Source organism: Monodon monoceros, unplaced genomic scaffold, assembly GCF_005190385.1.
Source record: "Monodon monoceros isolate NGI ecotype Baffin Bay Population unplaced genomic scaffold, NGI_Narwhal_1 Super_Scaffold_12, whole genome shotgun sequence".
NCBI classification, from domain to species: domain Eukaryota; kingdom Metazoa; phylum Chordata; class Mammalia; order Artiodactyla; family Monodontidae; genus Monodon; species Monodon monoceros.
In genome coordinates, this window is record NW_021703768.1 from 105,424,738 (window position 1) to 105,431,970 (window position 7,233).

Genomic DNA, 7,233 nt, shown 5'->3' on the forward strand with positions numbered 1-7,233 from the left:
ATTATGGTATTTTTGTCTGCAATCCTCAAAGCAACAAAGAAACTATATATATATATATATATATATATATATATATATATTTTGAAACATACATTGATTTTCCCCCTCCTTGCCCTTGCCCCCTTTCAAGCCTCTAGGCAGTTCTGGGCTCCCTACTAGAAGATTCTTCTAGGCTTGGGATATATGTGGGGAGAGATAGAGGGAAGTTGATGTGAGAAGAGTTTGGTGAATTCCAGAAGGAGGGTCTCTGCATCTTCTTCCTGAGCAGAGTCCCAAAGAGACGGTAAAAAAGGAGGAATCTGAGGCAAAAAGGGCCCTGTAACTGTAAGAGTCCTGAGGAGTTTGAAAGGCCACAGAGAGGTAGTGTCTGCACAGAGTCCAGGTCTACAGGGTATGGACAGCTCTGTAGGTTTCTGTAGGTTTCCATGGCCGAACCCAGCAGAGAATCACAGAATAGTAACAATGTCCACATTTGTGGTATGGAAGTAAGAGACAGAGTCGGGGATGTCCCAGCTATGCATGCATGGACTGCAACCAAGGACCAGATGCTTCCATTGCCAAAACTTGGCTTGACATTGACCTCTTGGAATTCAGACACAACCCCAGGGTGAGGGTCAGGGTCTCCAACTAACAAGAGAACTTCCTGCTGTCTAGGACGGGCAGGGGGAATCAGGCCTTCTAAATAGAAATTAAGTTTTACTATAGAAGAAAAGTTTATTTCTGGCACCCCTGAACTTATTCACTGAGATTCATACCCACTATACCAATTTGTTTTTCTCTGTAAAATATGTCTTAAACAATTACTCTTGTCTTTGTTTGAACTGTTGAAGTTTCACAGGCAGGATTCAGATAAAAATTCGCACAATATTCCTAAAACTGCTTGACTCCTTGTGGTTTCTAGCCAATTTTCTGGTAACTGTGCAGAGCTTAGAAACTTCAGTCTAAAAATTTGACATGAGGGCTTCGCTGGTGGCGCAGTGGTTGAGAGTCCGCCTGCCGATGCAGGGGACACGGGTTCGTGCCCTGGTCCGGGAAGATCCCACATGCCGCGGAGCAGCTGGGCCCGTGAGCCATGGCCACCGAACCTGCGCGTCCAGAGCCTGTGCTCCGCAATGGGAGAGGCCACAGCAGTGAGAGGCCCGCGTACCGCAAAAAAAAAAAAAAAAAATTTTGACATGACATTGGGCCGAAATAAAGCCTTTAGCAAAACCCAGCAGAGGCATCCTTCAAATGACTGGACTCTCTGCTGGGAGCATTTCTGGAAAGGTTGCTATGGGCCTATATATGTTGAGACTCTCCTGGAATTAAAAAAATGTGAAACTGGAACTTATCAATGCAGTGTTAGCTAAATTCTTACGCACTGAAAACAGTACCACCTCAGCAGAAGGCAGAAAATGAAGGAATAGAATATGCCCTAAGCCAAAGCACACCAGCTGCCTATTTGTTGGGGGCAGGGATGGTGAATGGGGAGTGAGTGAGTGATCAGAGGCCAATTCCTATAAAACCACCTAAAATTTTATGGCCAGGAGGCTTCTGGATGGCTGGCTTTAGATGAGAAGCGAGGACAAGGAGGCTACTTCTCGAGTGTAGATCAAATGTTTTAGATGGCAACAGCACTTAAGTGATAGAGAGGTGGAAAGAAAGAAAAGATGAGGGATTCTACCCAGATTAAGTTTTGCACAGTGACTAGGGATCTTTTTTTTTTTTTTTTTTTTTTTTGCGGTACACGGGCCTCTTACTGTTGTGGCCTCTTCCCGTTGCGGAGCACAGGCTCCGGACGTGCAGGCTTAGCGGCCATGGCTCACGGGCCCAGCCGGGCCGCAGCATGTGGGATCTTCCCAGACCGGGGCGGGAACCCGTGTCCCCTGCATCGGCAGAAGGACTCTCACCCACTGCGCCACCAGGGAAGCCCGGGATCTTCTTTTTTAATTGAAGAGAAATTCACATAACATAAAATTAACCGTTTTAAAGTACACAATTCAGTGGCATTTAGTACATTCACAGTGTCATGGGACCATTTCCTGTATCAAATTCCAAAATATTTTCATCACCCCAAAAGAAAACCCAGTGCCCATTAAGTGCTTAGTCCCCATTCCCCTCTCAAGCTAATGCCTAACAACCACCAATCTGATTTCTGAATCTGTGGATGTATTTTTCAGGATATTCATATAAATGGAATCATATAATATGTGACCTTTTGTGTCTGGCTTGTTTTATTTAGTACATTTGACTCTTGAACAGCATGGGTTGAACTGGCCCGGTCCACTTATGCACGTATTTTTTTCTGTAAGTATGTACTACAGTACTATACAACCTGAAGTTGGTTGAATCCCCATATGTGGAAACGTGGATACAGAGGACTGACTTTAAAGTTATACATGGAGTTTTGACTCCGTGAGGGTCAACTGTGTAATGTTTTTGAGGTTCATCCATGTTGTAGCATTAGAGTAGTTACCATTTGATATGCTACTTTTGATGGACCACAGAAAAAGTAAAATTTAATTGTGTGTCTATCACCAGTTTGGAAAAGGAGACTTAAGGTCCAGTTCATTTCCCCAAATAGACCTCTTCCTCTTCTGGATTCTTTATCCTCATGTGAAATGGACATTGGTTGTTTTGCTCACCCAGTCTCTGAGCCCCAAGGAGCAGCTCTTGATTGTGTGTAGGGCAGTCTTTCCCCCACATAGCCTTTGGAGTTCATGTAATGCTGATCCAATCTCCTCACTTTGGAGTGGCCACTGACCTCAGACTGTCTAATAAGGACTTTCATCCTATTGGCCACAGTTCACGATGGTCAAGTATTCCAGTTTTGGGGATCCCACTTGGAAATGCAGAAATGTGTTTCCTTTCTGTTGGACTTGAAGCTGAGTCAGCCTGCCAAGTGTCTCCATGTAAAGAGCCAAGCCAACACAAAAGAAAGCAGAGGGAAAAGAAGGTGTGAGAGAGCTGAATCCTGGGAACATTGCTGAGCCACTTTGTCCAGTCATGTTTAATTAGTTACAAGACTTTTTGTCTTTTCTTATAGCAGTTTGAGTTGGACCTGTCACTGCAAGGCATGGGCCTGACCACACTCACCTAGGGCTGGGGCAGTGTGCATCAAGACATTCTATCCCCATGCCCATTCTATCCCCATCCCCATGTGTTCTTTGAAGTGAGGACTCCAATACTCTGTCTTCTTGGCTTGTGTGGATAGTGCTTTACTCTGTCACAGCAGTACTGGAAAAGTAAAGTACTATTTAGTATTTTGCTATTTACCCACCTACCTATTTATATCTCTCTCTTTACTCATAAGTATTTTTACTATAAGCTCATATGAAAGAAGAAATATGAACTTTTCCTCTTTGGTTTCATGACATTAGATCCTTGATAGGGATACTCTTTTTCGTTCAATACGTTGAAGGATAAAATTTCATTCAATAGCATAGAAAAAAATGTGGGTCATTTTACCAATAAAAAATCTTGAGGAATGACATTTTATATCATCAAATCTTTCTGATTCAAGTTGTCATAAGCACTATAAACAGAAAAAAAAATAGCTTTCAAAAATTAGAGTGGCTTTTTTCCTCAGTCTTTTTAGATTCTCAGGTTTCACAGTAATAAAGATGGAAACTGCATATTCCCTAAAAACATTCTCCTCTCCAACACAACTCAAGGTTTTAAGGTAAGCTCCCAACTAAAATTTGGTAAAAAATAACCAGGAGAGAAGTTTCCTTCCATTTTTCTCTTTTGCTTTAATTGAAAAAAAAGAAGATAAATTATAGAGGAATAGTCCCAAGGGCATATTCATTTCGTCAAGGATCTCTCTTTTCATTGCAGAGATTCACTTCACCTTTAGGCCTTTTGTGAAGAGCACCAGAAATGAAACAGCTTCTTCAAAAATTATCTTGGCATGCAGAGGTTAATGAATTGATTTCTTTAAAGATTCAGATTTTTACATTAAAAGAACTCTAAATAATCTGGTTAAATACTGTAATAGGTTGAATTGTGTCCCCCAGAAAGATATGTTAAGTCCTAACCCCTAATATCTCAGAACGTGAGGGTATTTGGAAATAGGGTCGTTGCAGATGTAATTAGTTAAGATAAAGTCATGACTGGTGTCCTTATAAGAAGATGGTCTTGGGACTTCCCTGGTGGTGCAGTGGTTAAGAATCCGCCTGCCAATGCAGGGGACACAGGTTCGATCCTTGGTCCAGGAAGATCCCACATGCCACAGGGCAACTAAGCCCGTGCGCCACAACTACTGAGCCTGTGCTCTAGAGCCCGTGAGCCACAACTACTGAGCCCATGGGCCACAACTACTGAAACCTCCATGCCTAGAGCCCGTGCTCCGCCTCTGCAATGACAAGCCCGCACATCGCAACGAAGACCCAACGCAGCCAAAAAATAAATTAAAAAAAGATGGTCTTGTGAAAGCAGTGGCAAGTAGTGAGAACACCATGTGACAATGAAGACATTGGAGTTATGTGGCTGCAAGCCAAGGAACACCAAAGATTGGTAGCAAACCACCAGAAGCTACGGAGAGGCGAGGAGGGATTCCCCTACAGGTTTCAGGGGGAACAGGGCCCTGCCTGACACCTTAATTTCAGACTTCTGACCTCCAGAACCGTGTACAATAAATTTCGGTTGTTCTAAGCCACCTAGTTTGTGGTACGATGCTATGACAGTGCTAGAAAACGAATACATAATTATTTTTATATAATAATAGTACTATTTTACAATGATAGAAAAGAAAGAATACTGTAAATAAAACCCCTACCTCTATCAATTTCAAAAAACCTTGAGCTCTTTGCCACATCTACTGTGAGAATGAAGACCATCCTAAGCAATTGGACTGTTGTTATCCCAGAAAATGTCAACATCACTCTGAAGGGATGCACAGTTACTGTGAAGGGTCCCAGAGGAACCCTGGGGAGGAACTTTAATTACATCAATGTAGACCCAGTCTCCTTGGAAAGAAAAAGAGAGGCTCTGGGTTGATAAATGGTGTCTTAGTCAGTTCAGGCTGCTCTAACAGAATCCCATAAATTGAGTGGCTTATAAACAACAGAAATTTATTTCCCACAGTTCTGGAGGCTGGAAAGTCCAAGATCAAGGTCCTGGCAGATTCAGTTTCTGGTGAGGACCTACTTCTGGTTCATAGATATAAAGTCACTAATTCCCTTCATGAGGACTCCACCTCTCAAAGGCCCCACCTCCAAATACTACCACACTGAGAATTAGGTTTCAACATATGAATTTGAGAGGAACTCAAATATTCAGTCTATAGCAGTGTGGAAATAGAAAGGAACTGGCTACATTTCAAACTATCTGTAGTTCATATACAGAACATGATCAAGAGCAAGATACTGGGCTTCCATCACAAGATGAGGTATGTATATTCTCACGTACTCATCAATGTTGTTATTCAGTAAAATGGGTCTCTTACTGAAATAGAATTTGTTGGGTGAAAAATACATTCATAGGATTCGGATGAGGCCAAGGCATTGCTTGTTCAGTATTTCAGGCCCAGAAAGATGAGTTAAATCTTGAAGGAAATGATGACTTCATATCAAATTTAGCTGCTTTGATTCACTCACAACAGTTAAAAGCAAGGATAACAGAAACGTTTTGGATGGTACATGTTTCTGAAAAAGGAACAGTTCAGCAGGCTGATAAGATCTAAGAGTTGTCCAGCTATGGAAACCACAGGATGCTGGATGATTCCTAAGACCTATTTGTGAAACTTTAAAGATGCGATAAGAGCCCTCTATTGATTTGGGGCTTTTTTTCAGAGAGAGAGAGAGAGAGAGAGAAGAGAGCGCTCGCTAGGTCACTTGGTAGTATTACGATCTACGATCCACGATCCTTAAAAAAAAAAAATCTAGCGATTTCATGTTATAATGTAGAAGACTATAATTATGACAGAGCTCAAAATTCCCCCAAGGGCATGATGGGAAACAGGTGGTGTCCTGCACAACTGCTGTTTCCTTATGCTGGACCCAGCTCCTTAAACCCAGAGGTTCTCAAACTCTTGTGTGAGAACCCTCTTAGTGATCTCTGCATTTCCTCCCTCCCTTCCCTTTCCTCCTACTTCCTCTTGCTCCATTAAAAAACAAAAACCAAAAAACTCTATAAAACTACCAAACTAGATTTATGAAAACACTGTTAACCTTTAGATGGGACACCAGTGATAGAACTGATTTATTTTTAATGTGATATTTCTGTTATTTTTTTGGCAAACCATAAAATAACCCAAACACGCAAGAATTCAGTTTGCTGGCCACTTGGAAGACATTCCCAACTTCCAGCCATCCCTGGGGGGCATCTTGAGAATTGCTGTGATAATTACCTGGTGCAGTGGTTTTAAACTCTGGTTGCACATGAAAATCGCCTGGGAAGCTTTAAAAGCCTTCTCACTCCAGATCAATTAAGTGAGACACTCTAGGAATGGGGCCTAGGCATAAGAATTTGTAAAAGACCCTCAGGTAATTCTAACATGCAGCCAGGGTTGAGTAAAAGTGGTTTAATGTCATGTTTCTTTACTGTTGGAGTCGGAACTCTGATAAAGAGAGGCAGAGGTGAGCACCCATTTCTGCCACTTACTGCCCTCTGCGTTTTATCTGGTTGGAGTTATATAAAGCCTAAGTGGAACTAAGATTAAGCCTGGTAATTGTCATGGCAATGCCCTAGATTTTCCTATCAAATCCAATCTTATTTTGGATGGGGGACACAGAAGTGACTCTAGTGAAGTTAAAATATTTCTGTCCCTATTTAGAATATTCAGCATTAAATTCAAGAGTTTTCCCATACCATTTCAAACACTAAAACTTTTAAAAACAGTTTGATTCTCACCTGAATCAAAAAATTTTATCATTAATTGTAAAGTGTGCTTGATCACAGAGAGTGATCAAGCAATCAGCATCATATATAGCCTTTAATGCCTCCTGTCTGCTGACTGTGAGTTCTGCATATTGATCACAAATTTACCAATTTCTCTGCTTATTCTTCCTCACTCCCTTCTTTGATTGAATATAAAATAAGCAGGATTTGAAAATCATAGAGCTGGGAGGGACATGTGGAAACCATTTTATCTAGTCTTCTGACTTTACAATTGGATGCCTAATCCACTAAGAGAGTCAGGCTACTGATTTCGGACGCAGGCAGCAGAAAGCGGCAGCTTGCAGCAAGCAATAGTAGGAAGCAAGATCTTAGTTCCAGGAATGGGAGTCCTAAACACTGGACCACAGGGGCCAG

The 7,233-nt window shown here is 41.8% G+C and overlaps 1 pseudogene; it reads left to right on the forward strand.

The window, feature by feature from the left end:
* The first annotated feature begins 4,806 nt into the window (after positions 1-4,806).
* Positions 4,807-5,662, forward strand: LOC114892124 (annotated as a pseudogene).
* Positions 5,663-7,233: the final 1,571 nt, after the last annotated feature.